The following is a 13,499-nucleotide window of genomic DNA, read 5'->3' as shown; positions in this document are numbered from 1 at the left end:
TATTTGACATGAAATATATGGATTAGATGATTATATTTGTCTCATAATGTTTGTTTTTATTGGAAGTAGAAGTTTGATGTTTACAATGGAATTTTATTGAATAAGTTATAATTTACTCTTTGATTTTGAATTAATAATCCCAAAACATAAGACCATAATTAAATTGTTTATAATCCTTATATTTCATGCCAAATACCACCAATAATCTGATAATATAAGAAGAATGCTTTGAAATAAATTATTATCAAAATAAAATACCTAACAATTACAATTTAAAGCATTAGTCAAAAAGCTATTTTGTTCCATAATGCTTACAAACATTAAAAACATTTTGTAAATGTATTACATATATTCAATTTTTATCTAGTATCAAAATTTCGCATTTATCGTGCAATTTCATACCAAATTTTAAACTAATAATCCAAAAATATAAGATAGCAAACAAATTGTTTATAATTCTTATATCTTATGTAGAACCAATCTCAGAAAAATTAGAAAAAAATAAATAAATTATTATCCCATTAAAATATAAATTAATAAATGTATGCAAAATAAATTATTATAACATCACATTTTCCGAATGGAAACGACAAGAGGCCGGCAGTTTGGAAATATCTTGTTAACATTACCTGTGAAGACGGACTACAGAGAAACACAGTCATCGAAAACAATCCATTCCAAAAAAAATGCAGTGACCTGTTAATACTATAGCTAAACACAGATCGAAAACAATTCTTAATGACTAACGAGTCTTCTTAAATAATTAATAATAATAATTTCAATGAAACCATTTCTTCTTCCTCACTTCAATTGCTCAGCTTTTCTCCCTCACTCGCTTATATGCCCATGGTAATAGTTTCAATGAAACCATTTCTTCTTCCTCACTTCCACCTACTTTAGTTGATCTATCCTTGTCACTAAACCATTACCAAACAATTTCAGAAACTTTCTTTCACAACCTTACAAGCCTCAATTATTTGCAATTATTTGTCTGCTAAATATTAGCATAACTTGGATTCCATCCTTTCAGTTATCTGAGTTATATTTCGAGTCATGCATGATTAACGGTGAATTTCCACCTTGGAGTGTAAACCTTTCAGGAAATCAACATGGAAGCATCTAGAAATTCTAGACGTGTCTAGAAATAGACTGAGTGGGTGCATCCCATCAATGTGGCCTTCTAATATGCAAACATTGTTGCTCAATGATAATTTGTTCAGTGGTAATATTCCTTTGAGTCTAGGAAAATTATCTCTACTTAGATTGTTAAATATTGCAAACAATTTCTTGAGTGGCAATATTCCTCCAAGCCTTAGCAAGTTAAATCAACTTCAGCTGTTAAACCTTACAAACAACAAGATAATAGGAGTGATCCCTATGAGCTTGTCTGATTGCTCTTCCCTCGTTGTCTTAAATTTGGGAAATAACAGTTCGGAGGGAAGCTTACCAGATGGGTTTAGCAAGCTAAGTCAATTAAAATCATTATTTGTTCGGAGGGAAGCTTACCAGATGAGTTTAGCAAGCTAAGTCAATTAAAATCATTATTTGTTCACAGTAATAACTTTAATGGATCATTTTCCTCTCTCAATAGCAAGTTGTTCAAGTCTATAGGTTCTTGATATTGGAAAGAACTCATTTGGAGGTGAAATACCAACTTTGGTTGCAAATCTTTCAACACTGAGAGTATTGGTAATAAAGGAGAACAATTTTACAGGCAATATTCCCTTACAAAGAGGCCAACTAATGGAACTCCAAATCTTGCTCCTATCTTCTAATCATATCTCAAGTTCAATTCCACACACAATCATATCATTGCAAGCAATGGCAAAACAAAACCAAGATGGTTTTGTATTGTCCACTTTTCCTAATGGGCAAACATATCAAAATGGATTGGATATGACTTCAAAAGGTAGAGATGAGCACTACCCATATATTCTTAGCACTCTCACATCCATAGATCTCTCAAATAATGAATTTGTGGGAGAAGTTGCTTCTAATTTTGGAAATTTGAAGGGATCGAGGTTTCTAAACCTTTCAATGAACAATTTGAATGGGACCATTCGAAGTAGTTTGGGAGAAATGAATCATCTAGAGTCATTAGCCCTGTCAAAAAATAAATTTTCAGGACAAATCCCTATAGAGCTTGATTCTCTAAGCTCTTTAGGTTTCTTGAATTTATCAAACAACCATCTTTCAGGAAGTATACCACAAGGTCGACATATGACTACATTTGAAGAATCCTCTTAATCCTAATTTGTGGGGGTGTCCCCTATGCAAAAGATGTTTTTTGCCACAATATGTTCCTCCTCCTCCTCCAATTCAAATTAACAAAGTCAAGAAAAGCACTGGATATCCTTGGTATGGGATAGCACAGGGATTGTCATATGGAGTAGCATTTGGAGGGGTAGTGTCATGCATCCTGATAAAAATGAGTTGGAGAAGGACATACTTCAACAAAGTTGATACAATCTTGAATTTTCTTTTTCCATGGATGGAAATTATGACAATATAAAGGGATACATTTGTAATTCATTAAAATGTGAGTTTTTTCTTGATTCTTCAGAGTATTTATCATAATTCAAAATATGAAAATGATAAATGTCAAAAATAAATAAATTAGTGCTTAACTTTTTAAAATAACTCTCATTAGCTATTTTGTCTCTATCAATTGCAGATTTTTTACAATACCTTTAAAATCAATTATAGAATCTTTTGATTGTTATTAATATATAATTTTGTGTACATGAATCTATTTTGTTGAGCATGCTTTCTTGGTGTATTTTCCTGAAGCCCTCTTATTGTTGGTGACCTCACTCAATATATTATCTTATAAAACATGAATTCTTGTGCTAAATTAAGAATTTATAAAATTAAGTTTTTCTAGTTTTTTAATCATTTACACATGCTTTTAGGAAGGACTTGTATTTTATAGGAAGCTCAGATTTGAAATTTTCAAAAAATACTCATTTTGTTTAGAAATGTGTCAAAAGTAATAACATTTATGAAATTTGGGTGATTTATCACCAACAATCTAGTTCTAAACAAACATTGAGATATAAATAATAGAAAAATATTAATAATTTTCAATTTTTAAAAAAATTGTAAACATTTTTCTTCTTCATTCAATAAGATGAGATGTCTCTAAATATCAATTTCTCAATGCTATATATTCATTAGTTTAGAATGCCTATTCATTCAATTCAATGCCCTCTTCTCTAAAATTATAAATCATTTTTATTATAATAGTTGAATGGATTTATAGCACATACACATTTATCTTTTAAACTTGTTTAGATGTTGAAAATTATTATGGTTCAATATGATTCTAGTGAATCAATTGATTATAATTTTATTGCTTAAATACTTTATTTATATTACACAAGCAAATAAATTATAAATGAAAAATTAAATGAAATGTCTCAAGATAAAAGAGCTATTTATATATTAGAAGTTTATAACAAATATTAAGAGAGAAAGCAAATAAAAAGACATACTATGAAACAAATAATTAAAAAATTATTAAGGAGACAAATTGAAGCTTTGAAATAAATAAAACAAGGTTTTCTTTGGTTTATTCTAAATCTAATAATATCCATGCACATAAGTACAATTAACCTAGACTAATTAATTCAAGTTTTAGAGAGTTGCAAATTAGAAATATTTAACAACTAACATGTACATGGAAATGCAAATATAAAATAAATTTATTTAACTAAATAATCAATTAATGTCAAATGGATAAAGATTAATATTTTTTATTGTTGCAAAACTTTAAAAAACTATGTCTTTCTATCAATGTAACCTCTCAAAATTATACAATAGGTCTATGTCCAATGAGAAGATAAATTCACTAACCTAGCACTAATTCATGACCAAATACTTGTGCTTTAGATTCATCTAGTAATACATATATATTTTTTCTATACCTTACCTAATACTCCAACTTTGGCCCCACCTTTTCTAAAATTTTAAGAACAAATACTATTAATGAATACCTCAGTTGGGTTGTCATATAAACTAGATTCTAAGGCACTATCCTTTGATCAACTCCTCAAAATTGAATAATATGAAAAACATCAGTCTTCAATCATGTAAATGCCTCTAGAATGATTATGTACTAATAGGTTCCCTTCAGAGAAACAATTGAAGCGAGTACATGTGAATGATTTATTCATATATTTTAATTATTTGAATGATTACATTTATTTCTTTCAAATAAAAAACTACCATGTCCATGCCATGTTAGGGTCAGGTTGAATTCTTGTTTATCTCTATTGTTTTCAATGAAACCTATTAAAAAATAACTACATGAGAGGGTTAAATGGACTTATTCTTTATCTTATGTGAACACGGGAGAGGGAGCAAGTGACATGTTTATGAAAAATATGTGTGATAACATATGCTAATAGTATGAGCTCAGGGACACAAGTTTTCAAAAATTTATTTTATCTATCAATATGTCTATCTATTAAAGAATTCCCTCAAAATATACACAAAATCAAATGGGAGATGGCATAATATATGGAAATTTTATAGTTGTATTTTGTATTTGAATCTGAGAATGAGGATGTATCTCCATGTATGTAGAAATCACAAGCATGCAAAGTAAAACCCTAAAAGGATATTCTATGTGGTCCATATAAAGTAGTGGAACCTTTGAAGAGAGTTTAATGCGTATTCACCCATTATGCATATCTTTTCAATAAGATGAATTTTTATAATCACAAGTAATACTCTTTATATATAAATTTAAGAACACTAGTAAATGATATATGCCTTCCCTAATAATTGTTTGTATCCATAGGACAAAAACAATTGGTAGGAGACAAAAATAATACATAAAAAGTAAATGTAATTTATGCATATAATCATACAATCATTTGAATGTAGAAAATGAATATAAAAAAATCATCATCTAGGCATGTAATCTAGAGATGGTATCACTAATTAATAATGTATCCTTAGATGTGAGAAATAAAAATGGTGGTGTGGTCCTAAATGGATTAGTAACACTCATATATGTATATAGAGTGCAATAAGCATATACAACCCAATGTGGTTTCTAAAATAGTGAGCATAAAAAGACCAAATAATGTGCATAAAAGGGAAAGTAAGACATTTAAACCCCACTGATATAAAGTTGATACATTGGGAATAATCTTATTATAGAAGGCATATCACCATGATAAGGAGGAAGGGCATATAAGAAGGAAAAAGAGAAATTAGGACAATAATTTTGATTATAATTGAGATCTCAAATAAGAACAATAATTTGAGATATAATTTCAGGCCAGTTTCAATCCCGGTTCTATTAATAAAATAATCTTATTACCAACCAAAAAAAATAAAAAAATTGAGATATAATAATGAAAGTCTCCTTCAAATAAGAGTCCTTATGTGGGTGACAAAATGAAATCAAGTGCAAGAATGTGTATGGGGGAAAGACACCCCTGTAGACACCTAAATTTGTCCATATATGACCACACTTGACCTTATTCCATTCTATCCAATTAAATTATTATTTATTATTTATTTAATTAATCCTTTATCTTTATTTCTCATCTTTAACTAAATAAACTTACATTTATTTAATTAAATTTAACCTTCACCTTTATCCCTCGCCTTTAATTAAATAAATTTATATTTATTTAATTAACCTTAATCTTATCCCACAATTCCTCCTAGGAAATCAATTAATTAATACCTACTTAATTACTTGATTTAAATTGATTAATCCACGATGTTTACCATTTTCCTTATTATTTTATTCCACCTAGTCCTCAATCCTTTTTCATTAAATCCTAGCCTTTGAGTTCCATCAACATAGATCAAGATCTAAACTTGTTATCATGTAACAAGTGTCCATACCTTCCCCTTTCTCACGCATGTGTGAGCATGAAAAGTTGTCTCATAGCCATCCTACCTCTTACGCATGTCATGGACATGTCACTTTTATTGTTGGGAAAATGGTGGTTCAACCTTGCATTTACATAAGGTTACTATTTATAGTAAGTTTTTGTTTGAGCACAAGACGGTTTGAAATTTTCCCTAAAGCTTCTAATTGGCTAGATAAGCATGTTGGTAAATTTTCTTTGCATGATCATTGTTGGTATGTGGCGACTGATCATGCAAGTACTGTACACTTTGGGACTCTATTGCACAAAAGGTAATACATAGTAGAAGTGTTATCTTTAGAGAAATTAAGTCTCCTTCTGTTATATTGTAGCCAAAACATATTGGACATGAAGATGTGATTCAATTCCCTTCTATGCCTGAAAGAGTTGAATCGAGACCCCTAGATAGGCAAGAAGTTGAGGAGAGCTCATTTAGCTTTGAATCTTCAGAAAAGGAGGAAGAACCTCCAACTTAGCTTTTTTGAAGGTCTACAAGACATAGAAAACCACCTAAAAGGTATTCACCTAATGATTGGAGATGTATTTTTTCTTTGACTACAAATGTGGATGAACCTAGAACTATAGAAGAGGCATTAGGTATGAATGATGTTAAATTCTAGAAGATTGTAATGGAAGAAGAAATGACAACTTTGAAAAAGAATGATACATGGGATCTTGTACCATTTATTAAAGGACGAAAGCCTCTATTTTGTAAATGGTTGTTCAGGAAAAAGGTTGGTTCAAATGAAGGTATTGAGAAGTATAAATCAAGGTTGGTTGCAAAAGGCTACTCTTAGAACTTGAGGATGTTGATTATGGTGAGATATTTTTTCCTTATTAAAAAATAACATCTATTAGATTTTTACTTTTTAATGTTGTTACTTATGATTTAAAGGTTGAGAAAATGGATGTGAAAACTTCCTTCCTTCATGGGTGGCTGCAAGAAGTTGAGTCCCACTTTTGGGCAAAAAGTGGAAGTGTTTTCTTTGTTTTTCAAATTTTCTGTCGATTGATGTCAAAATTTAATTCACTTAGAAATTGAATCTCAAAAAAATTCAGGAATAGAAAATGTAGTGCTCAAAGTCTACTTTTTAAATATGTAATTTATTTTAATACCCACATGGTAGAAATTGCTTTTTAGTAGGCATGTTTAAAAACCAGTTTTTCAAAATGCCTATTTCAAGACCATACCACACATGTGTACGGCCACCCTTTTTTGATGCAAATAAATGAATTTTTTCAAATCCTTATGGGAAACGATACCTAAGACACCAAATATTGATGAGAATATTTTTAATTATTTTTTTATTAAATATATTTTTTTTAATTAATTTTTAACTGACAATAAATTATATTTTCAAAACATTGGGTGTACGACCACCATAATTTGATGAAAATTTCATATTTTTTTAAAAAATAAATTTAATATTCAAAAGAATTGTATGTAGATCGATGTCATATAATTTATTTTTCTAAAATCCTAACAACAAAAAGGTTATTAAAGTTTTAGTGAACCTCGGTATTTTAGGTTTAGGTTCCACTTTTGATTAATAAATAATACAAAATAGTAAAAATAATCTTATCACTATGAAATTTACATTTCTGAAATCAGGACGCTGACAACTCTAAAGGGTTTTTCGTTTCGTCAAAAAATTCAATTAGAAATGCCCTCAAAAAATTAGGCCAAGGTAGAAATCTAATGTCGTTTTACCTTAGCCATTTTTTTGGAGGTCCAAGCATAGGCTTGGTGGGACCAAGCATATCCCGAAGCAAAAAACAATGCTAAGGGTTGTTTCCCGTCCCTAATTTTAACAAACAGGCGCCCGTTTTGCTTTGTACCATTCAAAATGAAACGGGCACTCGTTTCATTAAATAACGGGTGCCCATTTTGAAAAGATCCGTTGGGCTAGAATCTGGCCCACAAGCACAAATCCCAATGATTTAATGATTTTTCAATCGTTGCCTGACAGGTACGATCTTCAAAGAGAATATTTTGATTAATCATTCTCTTTGTTTGTCTTATTGTCGATTTGATAAGGAGATCGATTCGAATTCAAAATTTGGTGCAGCCATGGGATCAAATCAACACAGGAAGAGGCAAAGGAAAGTTCTGACAGCTGAGGATATTGCAACAAATAGGGGGAAGGAGGCAATATGTCAACGAGAGAGAAGATCAAGAATGAGACAAGGAGCTTCAAGTTCCATAATCGTTTCAGAAGAGGAGAACATCAATGAGACCATAAATGCTGATGAAGGAAACACAATAGAACCATTTAATTCAGGTGCATCTTCTAATCTATTATTAGATACATGTATGTCTTCACAGCCCTATGTTTTTTATCATGAAGAAATTGGTGATTTAGTAGAAGCAGGTTACTTATTAAATCAAATACCAATTGAAAATCAAACCCCAAATAAAATTAGAACTCAAGTTGAAACTAAAATTGAAATCCAAATGAAACCCCAAATGAAACTAGATCTCAACTTGAAACTAAAATTGAAACCAAATTTGAAACTCCAAATGAAATTGAAAATCCGCCTACAACTGAAACCAATAATGTGGATGTAGACATGGAAACACCAATTGAAAATGAAACATGTTTGAATGATAATCAAATGAATGAAAATTTTGAAAACAAAAGTGATGTACTAGACAACCTTCCTGGATTGGTTTCGTGGAGACAGATTAGGACACATGCAAATAGATTGTTTAGACATTTTTTTTATAATAAGAAATTTGGGTTTCAATGTCAATTAATGGTACAACTAATTAAAATTACTAAAATGCAAAAAGTGATGAAGAAGTTAAGCTTTTATGTCAAACCCAAGAAGAAGGAGGAGTATTTAAAACAAGTTGTATCGATTGTTGCTAGAGCCTTTGATACGATCGGAAAGAAAAGTCATTCTAAAGATAAAAATGCAGCACAACGAGCAATAAATACAGCTTTAGTAAGCCAAATAACTTCTGATAAAAGAATGATGATTAACATAAGTGGATATCTTAATATTCATCGTAAAACTTTGTCAATAGCTGTAAAAAGAAGAGTTAATTTTGAAAGTGATCCGGCAAACAATTTGTGGACTTTTAGTGGTAGACTACCAAGGTCTCATATGAAACTTACTGGTGAAGTCAAAACTTTGATCAAAAAATTCGGGCATGATAATACGAGTGTATCACCTAATGTTAAAGATGTTCTTAAATTAAGAGTTGGGTCAAAAATTCGCGATCCATATCTAAAACACCTATTGGACATGACTCAAACTGAATTGTACAAAAAAAAATTGGATGATAAGGTGTTGACTATTAGCATTTGTCAAAGGTCTTTTGGAAAGTGTAAACCTTGGTATGTTCGAATTAACAAGGAATAGTCACATGTTGTTGCAAAACTCATGTTCAATTTTGCTACCATTATGATGTATTTCGACATAGTAATGGAATGTTCCAAGAATGTGGTATAAATAGACCACCTGAAACTATAAAGGATTTTATATCAAGTTTGTTTTGCAACCCACCAAATGAGCAAAGTTTTTTTTCAATGCATGTGTTTCCGGTGTATATGATATATGTGGAAATCTTGCATTGTTGGATGAATGTTTGCATGAAAATCTTTCAAATGATTTTGGACAACAATTAGTTGATGTTAAAAGATTTAAAACTATTGAGTATCCATTGAAGGATGGAAAGGTTGGAAGATGGTGTGATATAATCACTGAAGAAGTTAGTGTTCATGCATTTATGAATGAATTTAAGAGTAAGATCGTACCTAAATATGTTAAACACTCTCAAAATGCTAGATGGCTCGATGGTTAGTTTCGAATATGTAAGGATACATTTCATGTTGGTAGTATACTTTCGGTTGTTGACTTTGCAGAGAACTACACGCTTGCACCACAAGATGAGGTCCAATCACAATACTACAATTAAGTGCAAGTATCTATTTTTGTCCATATTGTCTATAGGCATGCACCAAATAGTATAGAAGAGGACCGTTAAATTTTGAGAGAGTATCATTTCTATATGAGTGATAATAAACTACACTCATCTGAGTTTGTCTAGTATTTCTTCAAGACCTTTTTTGAGAATTTGAGGGAGAGAGAAATTCAGATGACACAACATCTAATATGGTCAGATAATTGCACAAGGCAATTGAAGAATGCTAGAATGTTTTATTGGCTGAGTAGGATTCATAAGAAAACTAATATCGAACACATGTGGAGTTTTTTTTAGGCTGGACATGGGAAAGGAGAACATGATGGTGTCAGTGCATGTGTTAAGAGAGCCCTTTGCAAAGAGCAACTCAAATTCGAGGAAAAGGCTAAATTTAAAAATGCAAGTGCAATTGTGGATTGGTGTAGTGCAACTTTATCCACAGGATCAAGTCAGAACTCTACAATTAGACATTTCTTCTGGCTAGTTAAAGAGGAGAATATCCTTCCAAGATATGATTGTGATACAATCAATGGGTCAACTAGATGGCATCCATTTAGGAGTTCTAATTCTAACACTTGGACTATATGGACTAGAAAGCTTGCATATTTTTGTCAATTTTGTGTTGCAAGTGAATAGGAAGAATGCGAGAATACGGAATGGGTCAAAGAATGGCAACACAAATCCTTAACACCTAGTGAGACACAATATCAAGATGTTAGAAGAAATGAAGACCCAGATCCTGCATTTGCATCAGAAGATTATGATCGTGTTTCAAACCTCATAAAACCTGGTAATTTAATTAAATTTCTTGTTTATAACTTTAAATTATATATTTTTATGTATTGTCATATAATTTATGATTGTATTTGAATTATAAATTCTAACAAGTTTTATTTCTACATGTACTTAAATTTGTTTTCTAGGACATGTGTATGTTGTTGTTGCACCTGAGGATAATGATGAGCAGGTTGAGTATTGGCTAGCTAGATGTGTAGAACCTAAGAAAAAGTTGATATGTGATCAAGTAGATGATGATGGTTTTTAGTATCCAGTTGGGTCTGTTGTGGTACTTAACAAGAAGGAATGGCTTACCAGCTTATGAAGACTACCAATCAAAAAAGAAGATTATACACTATTCTCATTTGGTGGTGGCAACAAATATCAAATTAGAAAGATACAAAGGTAGACCTGATAAAAAGGTATTGTGGAAAATTTCAGTAGAAGAGCATGAGGCAATCATAGACGCATTGCAGAAGAGAGAGGATGAAGATGGTACATTAGGTTGAATCAAATTTATATGCATGTAAGTTTATGTTAATTGTGTGAACTCTTTTATATTTAAGTATGATAATTGTTTTTTTTGTCCCTTTAACATTGTATTTGTCTACATTTGATACAATTTTGGTTTCATAAACAACATTGTATTAGTTATCTTCTTCTTAATGTTATTTTGTGCACATCGTAATTGTGTTACAATCATTCTAATTTTTTATGATATATTTATTTTATCGTAATCTCTTCATAGTTTAATTGTAAGTTCTTGATTTTATTATTATTTTAAGAATAGGATGTTATTGTAAATTGGGATAATTATTTTATTGAATTATAAACTATTGCACTATAAGATGATCAATCACAATGTTAAAATATAAAGTCATAAATAGATCATATATAATCACTAGAGGGCACCAAATCACAAAGCAACATCATATATATAATCACTACAGGGCGCCAAACCACATAACAAGACCTGATATCCTAATAGCAAGGAAATGACATAATAAAAAGTCCTATATATAATCACATAAAAATTCCCGATGACATAATAACAAGTCCTAAAAAAATAATAAGGAAATGACATTAAAACAAGTCCAAATAACATAATAACATGTCCTAGGATAACATAACAAGTGTCATCATAAAATGTCCATAATGCAATAACATGACATGATCTAAAATATATAATCTAAGAACTCTTGTGCATCTCATCTGCAGTCCTCTTCACTCCACGTGAAGGTGGTTGAGATAAATCATCTTGTTGCACGTGGTCCTGAGATGCACCATCATGTGTGTGTGCAGTATCAGTGTCTCCACCCTCCTGTACATTATTAAAATATTTTACATGAGAAGAATATTTAACATGAGAAGAAGTTATTCACTTATAAAGTAATTAAATACTAAAAATTTAAAATAAATTACCATATGACCATCCTCTACAATGCACTCACTAGTACGTGGAGGTCCACTATCATGAACAAGAAAAGTGGTTGTAGTCAAGTCCTATAAAAAAAACATTGTAAATCAATTTTGATAATCCCTATAAAAGCCAGGTACACAGTAAAAACAAATTAGAAATTATTTTTCTAATCATAACTGCAAATGACAATGTCGACGGTTGCATCTGGCTCAACCCCATAGCCATAACAATAGTGGTAGTGGTATCGACCTGAACAACATATATAAAGCATGAATCAAACTTGTATATATACATAAATTATAAAGTATATAGATAGACTACAAGTTTATCGCAGAAAAGAATATATATGGTGTCATGTGTAGGCAAAGTAACTGATGGGTGAAGGCGTACATGTGATGCACCATCAAGCAATCCAAAAGCCTACAATTGCAAAAAATAATGAACATGAATCAAAGTTGTACATAAATTAGTAAGCATATAAATACTTCAAATTAATGGATGAAAAACATACTAGTGGTATATGAGGTTGAGCCTCAGTGATCAATGGGTCATGTGAAGAACTACCCACCTTGGTGCTACATGAAGCACCCTACAAAATTAAAAAAACATATCATAGACACCATTACATCAAAAAAATTATTGTTTATTTTAAATGTACATATCAATACAATGTATCTAGATGAAAGTGCATACCGTAAATGGGGCACTGACATCTCTAGGTATTGAGGTAACATGATGTCAGTTCCTCAATGACGTGGTATGATCCATCCTCTATTCAGAAAAAATTGACTCATGTTATGGTTCATATGTGTATATATAAGAAATTTAATATTTCACTATAAATTATATAAATAAATTTGTACCTCTATAGGTTGATCATCGTCTCCCCATAGGAGATCAACATATGAAGAGATGACATCAGCATGTGCAGCCTCCTTGGCATCATCATAACCACCATGGGCATCATCGGCATCATCAAAATCACCATCTCCTCTAGGGGAAGCCTCACTCTGTGGACCCATACATACATTCCTGCAGCTCATGCAAATATGTGCTAAGTTGGGGCAGCCCTCACCTCGCGCAACTATTGTACCAAATTGCCCGACAAGGCACTCAATGAACCAAGAGCAGAATCCACTGCTCGATGATGGGCAAGTGTTGGAACAACCGGTGCAAGAAGAGGAACCAAGGGATCATCATGCACATGGTTTCTAACTCTATCGCTCAATTTGGCCCCCGGCCTATCCTGGGGCATGCCTCTCCCGACCCCCTAAAATGATCTAATATCAAAGTAATTGGTTTTTTACCAAATTCAAATTTGGCCCACAATTTTTTCAAAAAATACATGGGGACCTCATGATTGGAGTGTGGCGGATATTCAAAGACCATCCACCACCGCTCCCAAAAGTGTCTAACTATGCCTAGGTGCCTACACCAACAAATTGAGATCCGTGGCTTCTTCGGATCTATCTCTTCA

The sequence above is a fragment of the Cryptomeria japonica genome, chromosome 11, assembly GCF_030272615.1.
Source record: "Cryptomeria japonica chromosome 11, Sugi_1.0, whole genome shotgun sequence".
In the NCBI taxonomy this organism is placed as follows: Eukaryota; Viridiplantae; Streptophyta; class Pinopsida; order Cupressales; family Cupressaceae; genus Cryptomeria; species Cryptomeria japonica.
The sequence above is the reverse complement of the archived record's forward strand: the minus strand, read 5'-3'. Positions refer to the sequence as shown.